The sequence below is a fragment of the Hermetia illucens genome, chromosome 1 (assembly GCF_905115235.1).
Source record: "Hermetia illucens chromosome 1, iHerIll2.2.curated.20191125, whole genome shotgun sequence".
Classification (NCBI taxonomy): domain Eukaryota; kingdom Metazoa; phylum Arthropoda; class Insecta; order Diptera; family Stratiomyidae; genus Hermetia; species Hermetia illucens.
The window spans coordinates 47266536-47288698 of NC_051849.1; the positions used below are offsets into that span (position 1 = coordinate 47266536).

Here is a 22163-nt window from a genome sequence, read left to right on the forward strand (position 1 = left end):
CTTCAGGGCTCAAATTGTGATGATGTAATAACATTTTTTTTGACGTTCCTTTTCGGCCGTTTTTTTCTTGAAATGATGCAACACAATTTGTAATAGTCTGACATTGAGGGAATTCATGTTGAGGCAAAAACCCTGGGAATCGAAGATCATCAATTTTAACTCCCGAAAGCGAGTACTAAACACGTATTAAGAAAATTGACGCACACTTCCACACGTGCACAACTCGTCTTGAAACTGCAGATATAGAAGGCTAAAAAATGCTGAACTCGTGTTCAGTATGCAGTATTATAACCTTACCCAACCCAATTTCCCACCTTGCGAACAGTACCATTACTTTTTGAATAGTCCTCTTATCGAAAGACGAATGCTCCGTTCTTCAAGTTTTAGAAATGACATAGGAGATATTTTTTCCCCATGAATAGTGCTGCAAACCCCCTCAGTCAATGAAGCAGACGGACCACAAAAAAAGTCCAAAAAGCTACAAGTCTAGAATATACTAACAATGACATGTTTCGTTCCATATTCAAGTGATTTTTGTGTCGGATATCCTAAGAACGCATCCGAAAATTTTTCAAAATAAAACCTTCTTCGAACAAATTCGCAGTTCTAGATTACATTACCTCCATCGATATTAAGAGACTGGTAGCAGACCGTCATATGAATTATTGTAAGAGACAGCTCAAAGCCAATTTAACATCATTAAGGCCATGAATAAATTTCAAGTTGCATCTTAATATAAGTTCATCCATGGGTAAGTCAAATTTGAATTATAGTAGAATATCTTTAGTTTAAATTTAGAATTTCAATTGAAAATACTGGAACAATTACTAATTTTAATGAATCGCGAAGTTTTCTTCCCGATCAGCAATGCAAATGGTTTAAGTGCATCTACTTACCCACGAGATTCTCACCATACAATGGATAGATATTATTCCTACTTTATAATTTGACTAAATTCTAAGTAATATTGCTACAATTCGAAGCAACAATGACTTGATTATTATTGCTATTTCTAAATTGGAAAATGACTAGGTCTTCACCTCAAAACCGATTGCTTTTATCTATTCATTGCATTATCAAATTAATCGGATGATTAGTTGTTGGAGAAGTTATCTACTATTTCTTATCAAATTTGGTTTCAATTGTCGAAGTAGTTTTATATTGCCTACTATTTACTACGTCAATATTATCGGGGTAAATTAATCAAAAGAAATTATTTTATTAATACAATAAACTGGTTCCGTTTCAATAGAATGAGGGAGCTTAAGAGATTCTTTATGAAGGTTAAAGTAAGCTTTATAGCCTTTTGTAGATACATTTGTGCGTTTGTAAAAAAAGAAGACCATACCCAACAGGAACTGCTATGAACAAATGTGTGAGAAGGACTTATAATTGTTAGGTCACATGTATATTAAGTTATTTATTTAAAAGGATCATATACCGGGAGAATCCAGTTAAATATTCCCCCACGGGGAAGCACAGTCTGAAGCCCGTCATCCATCTTTAGTTCGGCCTGTCACTTACGCAGGAAAAGCCCTCAGTGGACAGCTTGCATTTAGTGCCTATGGCGAAGCCAGCCAGAAAGGAAAGTACTTAAACTCTCAACTTGGGAGAAACTGGAAATCCGACTACGACCTGCGGTTTGTCGGGAGGTGATCAATTCAGCGAGAAACATCTCAAGGATATATTTTTTTGAGAATTATGACGTCCTAAGTCCGCATCAACTTGATGACGGCTTTCCGGTTTCTTATCAGGGCAGAGACAAATCTTCAGCCGCTGCCTCACCTCTCCCCTGGGAGCAGCGTGACTGAAACGGCTCGCAGATATTAAGTGCTCCTTTATATAATTCGCAGAACACAAGATGACTACGAATTACATTGAGCGCAAATCCGCCAATTCTATTGACCAAAGCTTGGCCAGAGCTGAAAATAATTTTTTGAGAATTGTGGGGTCCTAAGTCCGCATCAACTTGACGCCGGACCGGGCCAAATGGGGAGCAACTTACTCCCCCTTTTTTTAGTCCACGGATCCCTCGTTTAGGGCCTAGCGCCCAAGCTTTAAAAAAATGTCAGGCGATGACGGAGGCACAATTTACCATCCTCCGGGAATGTCTGCGGAAAAAAATTCCGTAGCCGGGAACGAAGCCAAGATTTAATAATCAAGGTTTTCGCGATGGGCTTCTGCGAGACAGAGGACATCATCCGCATGCTGGGTGAACAGAAAGCGGGCATGGACTTTGAACACTGGAGGCTAAAGCTCATGTATGCTAGGAAGGAGAAATATACATACGTGGAGGGTTTCAACTTGCTATTCGCACTGGACAAAAGACTCTGAATGTGTTCAGGGGAAGTTACTATATGGTGCTCCACTTCTTCCTAGATGGATTGAAATTCAATCATCAACTGTGAAGCATCATCTCCATTTTGAGAGCGAAGAACAATGATGGTCTTCAACTCACACAATATAGAGTATATTGCAGCATCTTCGGTGCGCTCTCCGACAATGGAGCTGCGCGCGGAACATAGTGTATACAGTGGCGGAACCCCCGCATGGGGGTTTGTACTGGTGAAGGGACTACAGAGTGAATTCTACTTACTATTAACTTCTCCTACACCTTTCAAGGAACAGGGGGAAGAAAGGAAAGCCAGAGACGTGAACGAAACTGACTTGTTGCCAGTTTGCGTGATCGAATCTATGCAATCCGGACACCGCAAGCCAGTGAACGTGCTAAGTGGAAAACAGACGAATGCTCTGCGGAATGAGATCAGATTTTTCATGGATGAGGCCATGGGAACTGCTGTACCTCCAAGTGCAGCTTTTCTCAGAGAAATCAAACATGAGGAGATCGAGTCTCTGGCGGTACGGTATACGAGAAACTCCGTCCTATGCGGACCGCGGCATACGCTTCTAACTGCTTTCCATTACACATTAGACTAAGTTTATGTCGAAAAACATAAAGATTGGTCAAATGGATCTACAGTATGCCCAAGCTTCCGCCAGTAGGCATCGAGCTGCAGGGTTCGATTTAATAGAATTTGTAGCATTGAATCAGTAAAGGGGGCTAGCATCTTTTACCATGAAAGATCCATAAGACCGAGAGCGTGTGTCCTGATGTGAAGACGGTTAGAGGCAACCATGCTGAGGCAGTTTTGTTCCCAGGGCTTAGTTACAGTCATCGAACAATATCAGATTAATGGCAAGAGGAAAAACATCGTAGTTGCCTCGACTTATTTACCCTATGATTCAAGAACTTAGGGATCTGGTAGTGTATGTAGAAACAAGTGGTCTCGAACTCTTAATACATTGCGATGAGAATGCTCAACATCTTTGTTGGGACAGTAGCAAACGCAATCCAAGAGGAGAGAAGCTATTTGATTTCATCACTTCAGCTGGTCTCATGACTGCAAACGTAGAGTACGCCTCTACGTTCGTGAGACCGAGAAGAAGCGAAGTAATTGACCTAACAATCTGTACCTGGAGGGTACTAGACGAAGTCTGGAATTCAATCTGACTATTGCGGATGAACAATGTGCAATACAAAGACGGAATCCTAAGGAAATGAATTGGACAAATTTCAATGGACTTCTTGGCGACTAAGGTCTCCTTTGGCGCTGAAAAATGAATTGGTAACTCTGAACTGCACACTTTAGAGTGCTATGAAATTTCATAACGCAGCTCTCCATTGGCTGATAGCGTTGACCCGAGGTATTTAAATCGCTCAGATCTGGGCAGATCACTGCCGCTGACAGTGATTGTGCCTGTTTCATGGGGATCGGTCGTCAAAAATTCAGTTTTGTTTAAATTCAATCTGAGACCGTGTTGCATGAGGCGATCATTCCATTTTTGAACAAGTTGCTATCAGATGCTAGGAAAACATCATCTGCATAAAGCAGTGTGTAGGGCGCTGGACGTTGGATATTACCTTCTTAATCAGTCTTAAGTACTCGTTTTTGACCAGTTGTTCGGTTCGAATGTGATCTAAGGAGAAATTACCAGTACCAGGTACGTAAAACCTAGTGTTTCTATGGATACCACTAATTATCATCAATCATAGGCGCCGGAGAGCAGACTGCTAAAACACTTTCTTTTGTCAAAATAAGACTTGATAGTTTCATACAATTTCATATAGTTTATCCGTTGGATGCTCAGGTTGCGACTCCACCAGTTTATCCTGTAATCCAGATGTCATTGTAAAGATTCTTGCAAGATTACCTTTCGAAATGGACTAAAAATGCAAAACTTGAGCGTCTCTTCCATGGCTCAGATCGAATTATGTGCAATTTTATTTTGCAGTTCCAGTTAATACCTATCGCAGCACAACATGGATTTGATATCATGGTTGTCCTCGCTGGAGCTGGTCTACAGGTTTGATATTCGCTTCCTCTTCTCGTCCCTAAATATATTATGATTGTAGGAGCAATGTTCAACGTCGTCTCTCTTTTCCGAGCAGAAAGAAGGAAGAATTACGTCCTAGCTCCTATATGGGCTTCCGAAGTCTGAAAGATCCCCTAGGCAACTCTCTTATTTCATGTAGTATGCGAAAACACGGAGTATTTATACCAGTAAATCTGAAGTGCATGATAGCAACCACGATAAGTGAGAATAAAGTTAATACGGCTTAACTCGCAAACTCGAAGCAAACAGATAAATATAAGCCATTTGCAAACTAATTCAAGCTTGTCAATTATCTGCTATCAATATCAGATTTTAAAATTGTGGTCAATCGTTGAGTTATAATAATTAACATGTTTTGCAACGTCAGGGTTTTATTGACTGAGCACTTAGCTCTTTCTTTATAATTCTATTAACGTTTATGTTACATACGTAGAAGTGTGAATGATAACCAAACCAGAACCCGAAATTTAAACTAGTTTTTGTTGAATGTTTGTAGATGGTACAGTAATTTAAGTTTATTATTGAAGTTTGTGTTTAAAAACTTTATCTAAAAAAACAAGTTGTCACAATCGAATTTAGCAAACTACTTACTTAAATTACACTTCATTTAGTGTTAAAATTTAACGTGATCCCTCGTGAGCGCTTATATGGTTTCGGAGCCATGGCATTAACCACCCCAGACAAATAATTTAGGCTTCACAGGATTAGTCGTGCAGGCTAGACGATGTTGCCAAATATAGTTCTCTGTTAGTCGAAGCCATTCGTTGGCCAGGACGTTGAGAGTGTGGCGATAAATCTGTACGAGGTCACCCCACTTTCAACAAAATACTACGCATACTACGGTGCCTGTTGTAAAATTTTCAGTCGTGGTAAATGGGTATCTTCGAGCGGAACCTTACTGCTACCTGTCTGCTTCAGTAAGTAAATCTGATCTTATCATACTACTGAAGGCTATGGCACGGTGAATGTTTTCAGATATTCTCTCCATACTCATACAAACCTAAGAGGAAAACCAAGAAAACTGGAGTATGCTCGGAGAATCTTCAAACCACTGAAATTACTCGGGCGCATTATTCCAACACTCTAAAGTGGCATTTAAGCCCCATCCTGTGGTATAGCCTTAGCATACATACCTAGAGTACCGAGGTAAGAAAAGTTTTCTTCGTTCCGGAACTGGAAAAAAACGATCCTTTTCGAATACATAGTTTGGCTGAAATCACCCGTACGCAATATGTATACTGCGCAAAACTATGTTAATTTCTGTGTACATTTCTGGCTATCGAAGATTCCTTTGATAAAAAACTGTTGCAGAAATACTTTTGGGAGAAAGCAGCAACTAGACCTTATGGATGGGCCAAAGTCTGGACAACAGACTGGAGGTAGTACCAATAGGTACCAATTTTATAAGTCCCGAATGTGGAACTTTCACACCTAATGTAGAGTACTGTAGTAAACGAAGTTTCAGAAGAGCTAAATAATACTCGGATAAGCGTCAAGAGTTCCGCTACAATTTGTAATGCTTAATACGGGCATATTATACCATTGAATCCAACAGGGAAAGAGAGTTACTAGTTATTAGTGCAGAGCAGCTTCAGGTAAAACATTCAAAGGCGATCAGTCTACACGACGTGGAAGTGAAAACACAGCTAGAAAGCTAGAAGGGTTTTGATGATATACAAATTCGTAGCAAGAAGGAAATCAGGAGGCATAAAAAAACTCTACCATGGATATATACTGGAGCTTTCGTCTTGTGAATTGGAGCTTAAGAATACACTCAAAGTCCTCTCTGCTTGCCGTAAGAAGTGACTAAAGGGGGTAGAAACTTGCGGGCAAGTATCCTGCAAATTTTCAAACTTAAAAGCTACTGAAACGTCAACAACGCCTCTCGAAAACGGTAGCGAAGGTCTTCAGAATGCTCGCTCCCTCCAAAGGGGAGCTTCATCTGATGGGCGCTTGCATTCGCCTGCACAGGGTTAGAGAGCTACGACCCTAGGGTAGGGTAGGGTACCTACCTACCTACCTACCCATGACCTAGCTGTCACTCGACATTGGGAGAGTTATCTTACCGATTGAATGGCAAATCTACTGAGTAATGCGTCTGACAATTTCGATGAGCATTGGGCCGCCATTAAAAGTGCTATTTTCGCAGCTGCTACTCAAATTGTCGGCCACGTCCCAAAGGAGTTTCATAAGATCTAGCTGACTGCGAATCATGTATGGAGATCGATGAAAGGAAGGAGTTGAAGACTCTACTGACCGCTGCGAGTGATGGCGAGTGTGACGCGCTCGAACTCCAATACCGAGCAAAATCCCGAGAAGTTTAGCGTAGTGTGCCCCGTGACAAGAGAGAATTTGTTATTTCCCTGGTCAGGGAAACGGAAGACGCCGTAGATTGCAGTGACTTCATAAATGTATACTGGACTACGAAAGAGCTTGCATGTGGCAAATCTTTCGATGTCCTGCGAAGGACGTCAACGGTCAACTTCTCATCCGCGATGATGAACAACCAAAGAGGTGGAAAGAACACTTCACCACAGTTCTTAACCGTATCACATCCGGTGAAGTTGCTCCGCTTGCAGATGAAATGATTAGTTTCCGTAACATGTGGAAACGGACTGTTCCTCCAAGCAGAAGAGAAATTGTGGCGGAGCGGGGTTAACAATTCGATTGACAGTCGCCACCACCGGTGTTCTCCGTGGCGGAGTAGGCCTGGATTAGGTCGCAAAAATAATGGAAGTTAGGAAATTAGATTTGACATAGGATTTTTCAATGAAAAAGTTCTAATTTTTGATGCAATGTTAAAAATGAAAAAGTTCTAATATTGATGCAATGTTAAAAATAAAAGTGTGTTTCTAATGCGATGCATTTTCGCTTTCTTCTAACATTCTCGCGGTACTTCGGTATTCGAAAGTACATTGATTAATTACCGCGTAAAGTGAATCTAGAACAATTTGGTCGTATAAGACCAAAAGATGATTTTGCCCATCGATACACTCAAACTGAGTAAAGCCGCTGGATTTGACGGTCTCCCCGCAGAGTTATTTATCACTGCACTTGCAGTTACTATTGATTTGTTGCTTCCACTCGTACAGAAATCTTGTGAATCCGAGACCTTTCCCAGTGAGTGGAAGAAGGGGATGATCGTCAAGATTCCCGTTTTGAGTGTGACAATTGCAGGGATATGCGTGCTCCCTGCCGTTGCAGAGATAATATCTAAAATAATCCTAGAACGCAGACTGGTTTCCACTCCGGATCCTCCTGCATTCACCACATCAACACCCTACGGATTATTTTCGAACAGTACGCAGAATTTAGGTTTCCGCCGCACCTGCTCTTCATCGATTTCGAGAAAACTTTCGACAGCGTGAACAGGGAGTGTATCTGGAGCGCTCTACACAGCAAAGGCATTCCGCAGAAACGAAGAGCTATTATCAGAGCGACATATGATGGCGCAAAATATCACATGCTGCAACGAGGTAAAATCTCGGAAGATTTTGAGTGGTGTCCGCCAGGGTTGCATTCTGTTACCGATATTATTTTCTCTTGTTATCGGTGGCATTGCTCAAATGGCCTTATCCGAAGGACGTGGAGGTGTTCAGTGGACAGTGACGTCTTTCCTCAAACACCTCGACTACGCTGATAACATGTTGCCCGACACATTAATAGGGCTAAATCCGCTTCAGTGCCCAGTTATCTCAACACCAAGATCAAGTTGAGGCTGTTCTGTGCTAGTGTACTTTCTGTGTTGCTATGGAAAGTGAACTCCACTGTTACCCAAAAGCTCCAAGCTTTTTTCAATACTTGTCTGCGTCGTGTCATCGGATTGCGCTGGCCTGACACTATCTCAAACGAAGAACACAGGTCTGCCATTCGTAAGCAGTGTTATTGGAAGTGGATAGGTCACACTTTAAGGAGGGGTGCGTTCACTCTCCCACGATGGCCGACGAATGGGTCGCCCCAAGGACATTTGGGGCAGAACAGTAGAAGAGGAACGCGAAACTCTCGGGAAGTCGTACGTCACCAAGGGGTGAATGGCAACCATATATATACTGAAGCAGTGCACCCAATTATTCCCTATGGTATGGCAACTTGGGCGGATGAAACTAATCTTAGGACAACAGTTAAGGAGTGACATGGAAGTTATGTCACTCCTTAACTGTTGTCCTAAGATTAGCTTCGTCCGCCCTGAAGTACTTGAGAGTGTATTACTGGGGCAATAAGAACATGCCCAAACGCATACTTGGAGATTCTCTTAAGGTTAATTGCTTTCCACTGTCACATGCAGATGCAGGCGAAGGGAGCACTCTTCAAAATTTTTGAGGATGTCATTAAGCCAAAGAGCTACCTAAACTGTAAAAAGCAATAGGACAGACTAATTCCGATACCAATATGTCACTCCACTGTGAGGGGACAGGGCCATTAGTGCAAGAATAGAGTATTTTACATCAATGGATAAGCACACCAACATACTTCGTCTGAAATATGCCCCAGATTTGCTTACTTCAAACTTTAAAGGAACATCCGAAAATTGTTGTCGACTATTGGACTGATTGATATGCTATATTTGTGATCATTATTGTATGACGGAGCATTATTATTATTATCACAAAACAAATCGGGAAACCGGAAGCTGAACGCTTCAGGTACGAAAGGTTTTGTGTATTTCTTAGTACCTAGCAAGTAATATATGCATATATTATGTAAGAGTATCCACTTGCGGGTGATATTGACATTCATAGTCTTGAATTTGCAAAGAAGCAACAACTTTGACCTGTTATAAGTTTGTTAGTAATAGTGCGATTTCCACTAAACTTGGTAAGATCGTGCTCTATATTATAGCCTCCATTACTGCGATTCGTGGTGCTAGGATGAACTTAAGGGGGTTTTTGGAGCCATTAACTAAAAATTACAGTAACATACTATTATTAACTTTATTTGAATAGATATCGGTATGGAAGGTATTTCGGAGCCCAGACACCATACAGTGGCAGCCCCCTGATTTTTTTCAGATTTTTCGATTTGGCAGTTTCTGAGAATGGCCCCCTTAAAAAATGATCGCTTTCAACCCCCCGCACTCCCCACCTTTCCAACAAATGTCAAAACTAATACCGGCCTCGAAGAGTACTAATCGAGACCTTTAATTTGATACCCCACGTGACTATATTTGCTGAAAAAAAAATTGACACCCCCCTTTTGCATGTATAGGGACCCCCCCTTAAATTCGACGTAAGAGGATGTAACTCACTGTATGCTTGAGTGGTCATAGATTCCACCTTTCTACAAAGTTTGGTGTCAATCGCTATAACCGTCTCCGAGAAAAATGCGTGTGACGGACAGACAGACAGACAGTAAATCGATTTTAATAAGGTGCAGAAGCAAAAGCTTGAAGTTGCGGAAAGAAATATATACAAAAGCAAGGACTGTGATGTTTTGTCCTTCCAAAACAAACAAGAACCTGCTGGATTCTGTAGGTAACACAGCTGGTATATGGGTATAAAGAATGGGCAAACAAGAAAGAGTAGAAGCTTGGTAAACATTGATTTGGTTCTCCTCATAGCGCAAAAAATGGAATATTCCGCAATATGTACGTAAGAGGATAAGCGATCTTTTTTGGCTTTACCGACCAAAAACCTGTGTAAAATGAGTTCTTCCTTCAAATTTTATTAAACCCTTCGTATCCATTACTGATAGGCAATATTATCACAACTTAAAGTCGAGTCAGCTGTCTTAACTCCCGAGAAACTTAAACAATAATTATATTTAAAACTGAATACCGCTTTTCGTTGTACTGTGACTCGACATTGAATGAAGATACAATCTTACAAAAGCGTCTGCAGAAATAGAATAATTCTAAAATTCGGATATTCTCTCATCGAATTTCAAAAGTTCATATAACATGCGTATTCACATATTACAGACAGAAATACCATAACAAAACTAATGATCCGAGAACCCCCTGTTTTCATTCTCCATCTTCAAGTGCCTCTTCGGCTCTGTGCACCCAATTGGATAGTAATTATACCCAAGAAATAGAAATGTATTACAAGAAAACAAGTCACGAACGAGGGAGTGACTACTTAGTACCATGCGCCATTCAAATCGGGAAATCTATTTGAATTAAAATGAAACTGGAATGAATCCCATTCATTCTTGAAATAGCACAAACTCGTACAAAGCAAGTTGAACGGTTATGGCCATAGAAGCAATTAGCACAAGCCTAAGCCACAAGCATTCCGTTCACTTCATCTGAAAGTTCTTCGAAGTATCTTTATATGTAGAATAATTATCGTCTACGTTGTTAATAATTTACTATTTTTTGTTCGATTAACGTAAAAAAACGCAGAAGCGCAGAAGGTTTTTCAGCGGGCTCTAATGATATATAATTTAATTCAATTTAATGGGGAAAGTCACTTTTTCACTCTCCAAAATGTTCATATCAGTGATTTCATGCATATTTACCTGCAACCTTGACTGTAATTATCCGAAGCTCCTGCTTTTTTGGGAACATACAGAATGGAAATGAAAAGATTTCAGAATGTTTGTTTACTCAATGCGATGGTGCAATCATTTTTGAGGTGAGTATATGGAGCTTTTTTTAGAAAACAGAAATAAAATGCTTCGAATGGAAACAGAACAAGTCGAAAAGATGTATTGCAACCAACGGATTTTTGCATTAATCGGTCAGGATTGCTAATTTTTCAATGAGATGTTTATTAGTTGTTTTCCCAATAAATAGCAAAGTATCTGAATTTTTTTGAAATGAGGGTACGAGTGTACGCAGAATGAAATTTGAGTTTTGGCAAATATTTATGTATAAGGAAGGTTGTAAATAGAGATGAAGTAAGAAATGATTTTCCAGCCTTGGTTTGTTTAGTAACGGATACTGTTGAAGTGGTTACGTTCTTAATTTTAGTTACTTTGCATCTCTAAGAATTTATTCCAAACATAGTGACTGGAACACACGGTTGAAGACTATTTCCAAACGTGAATTTGATTACCACTTGTAATTGTTTACAGTGATTGCAACACTAAACTCCGTAGTTAGGTATTGATATGCAAATATTCATCTTGCAAGTTTTCACGGATTTCCTGCTATCGTTGATAGTAGCGCATAACAGAATTAAGAATATAATGTCTGAACGTGCTGTCTATGTACATCGACAAAAGCCAAGACACAGATGAATCATCCAACCCCGTATTAAATAGCTGTATATTCAGTAAGACTGACTAGGCTGACCCTGACCAATGTGCGAGGCCAGATAAAAGCAGCAGGATCACTCTCAAGACCTTTCGACATCAACAACGGTCTACGACAAGGGGATGCCCTATCATGCGTCCTCTTTAACCTGGCCCGCGAGAAAGTGATCCGTGATGCTGAGGTAAATGCAAGAGACACGATCCTCTTCAAGTCCACCCAACTATTGGCCTATGCTGACGATATCGACATCATGGGAAGACGTACAAACTGCCTTCATCCAGATCGAGCAGGCGGCACGAGATCTTGGGCTGCACATCAATAAAGGCAAGACAAAATATATGGTGGCAACGTCAGCACCGAAGACGAATCAACCAACAACATCAAACCGCACTGGTCAAACACGAAGAAGAATAAGGATAGGAGAATACAACTTTGAGATCGTTGACAATTTCTCCTATCTAGGGTCGAAAATCACAACCGATAACAGCTACGATGATGAAATCTGCACACGGTTGTTGTCAGCCAACAGAGCCTATTTCAGCTTACAAAGACTGTTCCGCTCGAAACGTCTCACCATAGGGTCAAAGCTCTTACTATACAAGACTATGATCTTGCCAGTCCTCATGTACTCCTCGGAAACTTGGGTTCTTAGCAAGAAAAATTGCGAACTCTTGGCCGCGTTCGAGAGAAGAATCCTCCGAAGAATTTTTGGCCCCCTACATGAGGATGGACGATTCCGTAGCCTACACAATGACGAAATCTATGAGCGATACCATGACCGTCAGATTGTGGATAAAATCCGACTCAATAAGTTACGGTGGGCGGGTCACTTAATCCGTATGGATGAGGATGATCCAACCCAGGAAGTCTATAAGGGTAATATCTATGGTAGAAAAAGAACACGAGGCAGACCCTGCTTAAGATGGAGCGATGGCGTAGGTCAGGACGCCAGACAGCTTTTAGGGATATCGAATTGGTGGACCTCGGCGCAAAACCGGGATGTCTGGAGTTCCTTATTAAGGCAGGCCTAGACCGGATACCGATTGTTGCGCCGTTGATGATGATGATGATGATATTCAGTAATTTATTATAAATATTTTTTCATCTCTCTTCACCGATCTCAAACTACACAAAAAACTTGATACTGTAGGCGCCTTATAATGATCAGAGAAATTCATGAGAAGGGCAGATAAAATGAATTTAATCTTTGCCACTATCTCCTGAGAATCTTAATCTTCATTGTAATGTATTTCATGGTATGGAAAACTCAGAATTTTGAGCGATATCACGACGGTCGCAGATAAAATCCAGGTCAATAGGCGGGCGGATAACCTAATTCATATCGGTCATATCTGTGGTAGGAAGAAAAGTCGTGGCAGGTTCTGCCTAAAATGGAGCGATGATGTAGGTCAGGATATTAGATAGCTATTGCGGATGTTGAATTTGTGGACCCCGGCGCATGTCTGAAGTTCTTTATTAAGGCATGTCTAGACCGTTGATGCTGATGATGAAACTTTGGCGATCCCGCTTCTGAACGGTACAAGGCTGAAGAAAACGGAATCGTGGAAACCGCGGAGCTGACTTCAGTTAACACAAGGGGGGTAAAGTGCCGAAAAGGAACCCGGAAGCATGGATCAAGGTTAGTGCAAAGAGAAAAGCAACACGCAAAAGAAAAATTCGGCCCCAATTGATTATCATCTCCAAAAAAAGTACATTGATATTCTCAGAAAGGTCCATTCCGATCCAGAATTGGTGGACCCTGAAAATATACTTTACAAAGGGAAAAAAGGCGTTGACTGTCGACTGCCGACGATACCTAATATTTATAAGTTCAAGTCAATGATCAAATGAGATTGATACAAATCAAACTCAGCTATTGGGAAGAGTGTCGAAGTAGCCATAATCAGCGAATCCCAGTACACCCCTCGGTGAAAAGTGTACAAGTGCCCGATTTGATCTGTCCCATCTTCTTCACAATGTAATGACGGCGCTCGCTAGGTAATATCTTCCAATAAATGTTGCGCTGTGGCAAAAATGCTTCCATTCAACCAGCTGAGAAAAACCGGTGTCCCTTGTTACTTCATCGCGAATATGAACTGTAGGTAAATAAAATCATTAACACCACAAAATATGTGGCTTAGCAGAACAAAAGACGGAGGTTTGGATTGTAGATTGTAGAAAAAGGATTAGAAGCCTGCCACACCATCATTTAAAACCCAGTTATCAAGTACTTAAGCCTGATGATTGACGCACAGATCAATTTCAAGGGACAGTGGCAAATACCAGCGTATCCCTAGCATGGATGATACCTGGCATTGGATGCGCGAGATTACATACAATCGCAGATTAATTGTGGTCGAATTGATTCGCTTTGTACTATTATATACAGAACCGATCTGAGAGGAAGCACTAGGGCGGATAAAAGTATACATGACATACCGCTTAGAGTCACAAAGGGCATGCAGCACCTTCAGAACAATCTCAGGCGAAGCAATATGTGTTATTACAAGAAGGGTCTCGACGGGTAACCTGCCAAGTAAGCCACACTACACTGTCTGTTCCAGAAAAGAAGAACGGATCGATTTAAAATACCGAATAGCGGCAATGTGGGGTCCACTGCAAATGTGGCAGTAACGATAGGATGTGTCGCAGAGGGGTTTCTGGATCGATTCTCAGATTCGCCGTATTGAGGAGTGGATTCAACGACTACCGCCTAACATGTCAAGGTGACGCAAGAGCTCGGAACACCGATGTCGGTGGCTTCTAGGATTATGAGAACGAACTCCTTGTTGGTCGATATCACCCTTCTGCAGCGCCTCGGTGGTGGACAACTTGGCCACTATGGTATTTACTGCTGCGGCAGCAGCTTAGAAAAGGAGGTGTTTAAACCCCACATGGCGCTCCCTAGAATATTCGTAACAACAGCAGTCAGGAGAAGCTCGGTGATTATGACATCTCTTCCAATATCTTGGGCGGTAAGGGGCATGAGCCAAAATAGCTCTGTAAAAATCCTGAAATGTGGGGAAGTAGCAATGGATGCCACTCTGGCAAAATAGGACGGCCGAACGGAAGTCTGATATAGAAGTCATCCTTTTTTTTTTGCAGCTAAAATCCTGAGATGTCGGAATTTACTTATGATAAGCATAAAGTGAACCAAGCGATCAAAAATATGGTAAGAGCCAAGAGTCTTCTGTACCATACGCTCAGGAAGGATGAGAAAAAATCGATGGAAAACCCTAAAATGTTTGAGCAGAGGAAATACACCCTGCAACTAACAGGTTCCCAAAAAAAAAAACAAAAAAAGTTTCACCCACTTTTAGGAAGAGGGCTAGAGCCTCAGCAGGTGGGGAAATAGTTTCAATTCGCTAGTGCCAGCAAGGTTGGGCGATTGGACTATGGTTGCGCCAAAAAACGGCGAACCGTCCAGAGGCGATTATAACTTCTAGCACCAACAATAGGTCTTACGTTGACATACAAGTACTAGAAAAGGTAAAAGTTACTTTTAAAGTTTAAAATCCTTGGGGGAAATGTCAGGAGGATCCGAAGGAATCCAAAAGAATAATCCCTTACTAGTGCTGAAAAGGTCCGATGACAGTAAAGCGGCAGGCAAAAATCTACGTGCATAAAATCTCTACTCAGTGTAAAGGTTTAGAAGAGATCACTTCTAAAGCAGAAATCTGCACGAGATTGGACACTATACCAGGCAAAACCTCAGAGGGTACTTTCCATATCACATACACTCTCCCCCGTAGAAAGCCTAACTGCTGGTGGTACAGTAAACGGTCTGATCTTCCGTCATGTCATCGGGCCTGATGAACGGCTTAGAGAGCAATGATCATGCAGACTGGCCAGGAGGCGAAACAGCGTGTCTACAGGGAACAACAAACAACTCTACGCAGCCTATAGGAAAGCGCATATAGAAAATTACTTGTTTCTGGCTCTGCTGAAAATGCAACGTTCGGAAAAGGCAGTCTAGCAAGTATTGCGCAGTCACCGTTGATGTGCAAAATGCATTTAACTCAGCAAATTGGAACCTAATAAGGAGGTTTCTGGCGAAGACTGTTGAACGCAGTTACTAAGCTGGCCTAGTCAATAAGTATCTAACAGGAAAAAGGCGTTGGTCTCCGCGGGCCTAATAGTTTCATATAAAAACCGCTCACTGTGGATCTTACCGGGGTTACTAGCTTGTCCTCACCTTCCGCCGAAGGTTCCGCTTTCTTGTACTTGGTAGTGTAGCCACGTCCATGTCCTCATTCCCAAGAAACTTCTTCCGCAGTGCCTTCCGTTGTCGTCGGCAGGAAGCCCTCCCAGGTTCACGGTGCCCGGACTGCATGGATCTTTGTTAAACCAGTTGCGTCCACATCACCAGCTTCCGTTTCTTCCGTTTTTCCTGGTATAGGCGGATGAGAAGGTTCTGACAGGCAAACCAGTAGTCCTCTCTCCTTTGCGGTTAAAGTTTCCTTCAGTCGAGCCTTCCTCTTCCGTATTTTGGACAACAGTGTCACCGATAGGTCGGCCGTAGTCAGGTTTTCAGTTCCTCTCATTAAGGGAGTTGCTGTAATATCCTTTCTGGTATTACGATGGAATTCACATTAATCGGGATGATCCAGATATCATCCAGCGGATCCGCTGTGCCTACAGACCTAACGGCGAGCATGCTGTTTGTGTAAATATTCGGTTATACTGTTTATTTTTGCGTTGTGTGCGTCTAGTGTATCCCAGCGGGAACCAAAGGCAGCACTTCCTTAAAGATGCATCTAGGATGAACGGCAATGGATTTAACTGGAATCAGTGAGTGAATTATGCTTCTAAATTCTTCTGTAGGAAGCTTGGTGAAAGCAAATACACGTTTCTGTTTTTCGGGCATGAGCCTTTTGGAAAATTTTTGTTTGATCTGAGCAATTTATTCTTGGGTAGTTAAACGAGTGTGTCCGAATGACTCAAATAGTTAGGGCGTACGGCTGTCGTAGCAGAGAGTCGCGGTTCAAAACTCACTGGTGGCAGAGGGATTTGTTATCGTGACTGGATGTCGAATACTACTTGGCTCAGCTGCGAATGAGTGCCTGTGCCAAATCAGGGTAATAATCTCGGGCGAGCGTAACGCTGATCAATCCAGGAGCGAATAATTAGATGCATCCAGGATTAATCTTTTGGAATTTAGGAGAAAGCAATATGAAAGCTTTTTACTGCACAATGGCATGTAATGTTAAAATGAAATGAAGTGAGAGGGAATGTACCCACACCTCTCGAGCCAGCAGTTAATTATTAATCTTTGATGCATCCATCTCCCGCTGGGAAGCTGCATGTTTTTACACACAGTTATTACTTTATTGAGGATGGTGTTCATTCTTCTTAGCTCCCCTTTGTCGGACTACCTCTGCAAACGGGACTCCGAGGCAATTGGTGCGAAGCGACGGTATCGTTCAACACCGCTGACAACTTCGCCCTTTGGGCCGATCTCTGTGACTGCTGCCTGGTAATTAAGCGACCTGATGCCGATCAGATCGCTTCTCCGGGTTTACCTGTGCGAGGAAGTCAGGCGAATTCGTTTCTTCAAAACGAATCTCCCTGTGCCAAAATGCGCTCGTACTAAAACACGACATCGAGAGGAACTTAACCTCAGTTCTATCTCCTGGAGCATTTTGAGCACCTTATCGGGCTCCTCTTCCGTATCCAAACCTTTCAGAAGGAAGGCTTGCACCTTGCCTTTGGGGTGTAGGTGATGTAAGGAGCCTTCACTCGCTCCTCCTCTGCATTCACCCGCTCCTCCTTCGCATTCACTCCCTCCTCCTCCGCATCCAAACCTTTCAGAAGGAAGACTTGTACCTTCTCTTCCTTTGAGGTATAAGTGAAGTGAGGCGCCTTAACTCGCTCGAGGATCTCCCTTGCTTTCTTGTAATCCGGTCGGTTTCTGATCACCTCCAAATTCAAATCTAAGAATTTTGACAACCAGATAAGAGAACAACAAAATGTCATCAGCGTAATCGAGGTGTGTGAGGAATGATACCATCGCCCATTGAACAACGTCAGCAATCATAAGAAGATCGCAGCAAACTACACTTTAAATCTCAAATTCTTCAGATATTTTTTCAACGCAGCGCGTGGCATTTTACGCTGTCGTATGTCACTCTGACAACAGCTCTCAAGATGCACTCCCTCTTGACGCTTTCGAAAGCTTTCTAGGTATCTATGAAAAGCAGGTGAAATTGAGACACACCTTGCTCAACAGGTTATTGATTGACTATATGAATGGGTTAATTAAAAGGTTTGTGGGTAAGTCGGCGCTCTGAAATCTAAGAACTAATCTTACTCGTTCCCTCTTTTTTGACACTGAATTCGGCACTAATTTTACTGCAGTATTCGTTCATCTTTAATCTTGTTAGGTATTATTTAATACAGTAACATTACATCAATCTTGATAAGTACGTACGTACACACTACAGTTGGAGCGCATTGTCATATGATTTTCATTATTTTTTCCATAATTTATGTTCAATGCTTTCCGGTGCTTACTTCATATGGAAAACTTTATGATGCGAAGAACGAAGATAATCATATCTTCAGATCTAATCCCATTAACACAAATGAAGACCTTGTCCAATTTAATCTAAGCCTGAAGAGAAAGAAATTCGCAGTTTTATCTACAAAAAAAATATTTTCCAGCCTCGCTCCGCTGGGCATAATAAACGAGTGGAATCCGCTCCGTGATTACCCCACGGAACTGAGACAATACTAAATTGAGAGCATTACACAAAGGTACATGAAAATACGTTGTGCGGTGACAAATTGAATCTTATCAGCGGAGCAGAACAAGATATCAGAGGTATGCATCAGCATATCACTCTCAAGCGGTGATGATATTGCCCCCGCTTTCCCCGGAGGGTTGACTTACCCGCGTAACGTTCGCTATTATTCCAAAAACCTGTCGGAGGTTAATAAATCCAAGGTTCCTATGTAGGGTAAGAGTGTCAAGTGTATATCCACAGTGTGGGCTTTATGCAATAGCCTCAGATGTATCCCCCGCAAATACTACGTTCAACGACTGCCCTAGGAATTACCGCACAATATCACCAAGTTGGGCAACGAAATCGCAAAAACATGCACTCGAAAAACGATCAGAACCGGTTCCGTGCTGCCCTCGTCGCGCTATCACCGTTCACCATAAATTCCTTCTCGTTTGCACCTTTAAGAACTTGCACTCCGGTGACCCGTGCTGAAAACTCTCACCAGATAAGTGGACGGCACACGTGAAATTTTCCGCGTATCTTCACTATTTTGCACTCTCCGGCTTAAGCCTCATTCAGATCGCATACGCAATAGATGGAAATAATTAGATCACACTCGGATGGGAAGAATTTTCCGGACAGAATGTAAATCAAAACACAAAGCACAGGTACTCTCACTAAGAACGCCGCGAATGCCGCTTACTTCGTATACGCACAGGTAAACTCGATCGGATCTCTCACCTGGAAGCGCACCGCACCGCAGATCGGACTCGAACCAAACTGAACTGAATTCTAGGACCACTAGCGCTACGCGATCTTCTGCGCTGAGAAAAACTGGAAATTGTAAGCGCGTATTTTCCGACTTCAGACTGGGGCTGGAAGAGCTAATGCAATAAATATGCGGAATGTCGATCGTGATATGATGATCGTGGCATTACGACGGAGGTCGCATAGTAGCCAGAAGAAGATCCCATTGTGCTATCTCCTATGGAGAAAAGATACTCGTTTGAGCTCGCGGTAGAATGGAGCGTTAAGATGGATGCAGGGATTTGAGATGAGACTGCCGATCGCGTCATGAATGTTTCATATCTTCCCTTGACGTGACTGAGTAATGAATGCCGGCTCCATCAAGTTGATGGTGCGTAAAGTCTGTAGTATTGCTACTGGACTTTCGGATCGATTTTGAAAGTATCTTCAATCTTTTTGAGGAAGATGTTGACGAAGAGTTTCGAACTTTAAAATACACACATTAACCTTGCAATAAGCGGAAGACTCCAAAATGAAATGTGAGTAAAATTAGCGCTGTTTATTGTATGACGGTGATAGGGTTCAATTACATAAATATTGATATATCTTTTTCTTAGAAATTAGTTTATAATATATATTTTTTATTTATTTCTATCCACCGGTGAATGGTTTTTTTTTATGTACTGGTACACTATCTGAATATCAACTTAGAATGATGTTACTCACTACATGCTTGAGCATTCACGGTTTAAACTGTTCAAACAATTCAATATTATCGTTTTTGATAAAAGTGTGTATGGCAAACAGACAGACAAATAGATAGACTTAAGGACCTGTGAGTCCGTCTCTTCGTGTGGATGCTGGACGCATACGTATGAACATGCATATGTAGGAATTTGGAGATGTCGTCTTTATGCACAGGACGGGTAGGTGTAAGGAAAACGCCCATCCGTGGACAAAATCCGCTATGGGAGGGTTACCCAGAACAATAACCAATATGGTGGGCAGCTTGACCACCGCGGCATCTAATACTGCAAGCAGCTTAGAAAAGGAGATGTTTAAACGCAGAACGTCACTCCCTAGAACAGCTATGACAAAAGCGCAAAAGGAAGAACAATGGGCGTCTCAGGGCATATTGACCATCTTCTCACAAACGAGGGCCGGATCTATTTAGAAGAATATTAAGGCGATAAGACCGATAAGCCGAATAAGCCCTCTAAACATTTCGACATCTAGGGAAAAAGATGAAGAAGGAAGGAAAGCTTTAAAATTACTTCTTTGACGGGAACACAGTCAACACAGGTGTAACACGATCGTACACTCGCTGATATGCGGGCAAACAAGAGGGTTCGGGAAAAGGGAGAGGAACACAACAGGTTCTAAAAACCACAAAGTCGTGCTGTTCCGTTTGAAGTGGGATAAAACCTTGGTAAGTGAGAAAATAACTCCTAATTCACTAACACCACCAAGGAAGCCAATGTCCTATTAAAAAAACCTTATGATTGGACTAAGTTTGAACCAAAACCTAAAAAGAAGAAGGAGGCAATGACTATTTCTTCCGAGGCACTTATCATTTCAAGCACGGGTAATACCAGGTGTAGAGATACGAAATGACGTTTTTTCATCTTTCGGAAGTATGTTAAAAGAAGGTTTATTTAGAGTATGTTTCAGTGCTAATTACGAACCAAAGCGCTACTCAGCAAGTACGTGACCAATCGTTGCAAACAAGTGTTAATCAGAAGGAGTCAAGCCTGCTCAGCAAGTGGCATGGGGAATAACTTCCCACCTGGTACGTCCATCGTGTCACGAGCCGGTTTTTCCGTATGTCATGGAGCATTATCATGAAAGAAAATGACCTTGTATTGTCTCCTTTGGTATTCCGGTAGTATTTCAAGCAGTGAATGGTTCAAATCATTCAATTGTAGTTGGTAGCGACTAGTATTAACCGTTACGTCAAGCACTGTCAGGTCACAATAGAACACTCCTTCCCTGTCACGCCAGACGTAGTACATCGTCTTCCCGTTAAAACGATTCGGTCTTACGATCGTGTGAATGGTTCGCCTTTGTCTGCTCATGACTTTTTCCGCTTGGGATCCTTAAAAGGAATCCACTTTTCATCACCAGAAATGATGCGACGCAAAGACGGCTTTCTTTTGTATCGTACGGGCAAAATTTCGCAGGGGCTTTTTCATCCCTACATCATCATCCTGAACAAGAGAAAGTTCAACTCATGTGTTACTCATTTGAGATCTTTCGAATCTTCCCCATCTTTCGTAAACGCTTGAAAACAGCTTCTTGACTTACGATCGATTTCTCTGTGAGTTGTTCTTGTGTTTGCGAATCATTCTCATCCAATAATATCTGCAATTTCACATCTTCGCATCTTTCTCAACACTTTTGAAACCCTAAAAACCATTTCCACACGTATCCTGCAATGAAGTACGCTCATCATTAAAATTTTCGAAGTAATTGGTACCTTTCAGCAGGAATATTTTAGAAATGAAAATGAAAAATTTTTAATGTCCGCGAATGCTTCTTATTTGGTGTAAAATGTAGCATATTAATCACAACCACACAACACTGTGGAAATACTTTTTCGGTTGATCACGGATGCGCGTTTGACACTTCCTGATGGCCTAAGAAAATGGTATGAATGCCAAATTTTTATACCGCACATACCATTGGTGGGCTTTCTGAAACCTGCATTTCATAGTTGTACATCTGATAGCTGGTATGTCTTACGCATACTGGCGGAGGTGGGAGCTGACCCCGATCATAAAGACTTTGGAGAAAATATCAGCAAAATCCAGAGGAACTAAAAGGGAGATCTCACGCTCCAGCTAAAAAGGTCCGAAGAGAGCAAAGCTGAAGGCTGTACTTGGTGAGTGCTGTAGAGTGCGCCTCCAAAGCATGAAATTCCTATTCAGTGCAAGGACTGAAGCGAGGTCACTTCTAAGGCCTAATGTGCCTTGTTTTGGCAGAGCAGTTTAAGCTGCAAGTGAGGCTTACCATGGATGCCTCATATAAGGCGGTGACCAGCCGACATCAGGAAGATAATTGATGGGTAATATGTGGCATCAGAGAGCAGATCTTCTTAA

The 22163-nt window shown here is 41.9% G+C and overlaps 1 protein-coding gene across 2 annotated transcripts in view; it reads right to left on the reverse strand.

Annotated features, from left to right (window-relative positions):
• The window catches only part of LOC119661755 (protein gone early), a 345874-nt gene extending 326602 nt beyond the window's left edge, over positions 1-19272 (reverse strand). The window contains exon 1 of one of the 2 annotated variants that reach the window (XM_038071224.1): positions 18486-19272. The gene's annotated coding sequence lies outside the window, so the exon portion shown is untranslated. The remainder of the gene's footprint in view (positions 1-18485) is intronic. The other variant, XM_038071225.1, reaches the window with a different exon arrangement.
• Between the last annotated feature and the right edge of the window lie 2891 nt (positions 19273-22163).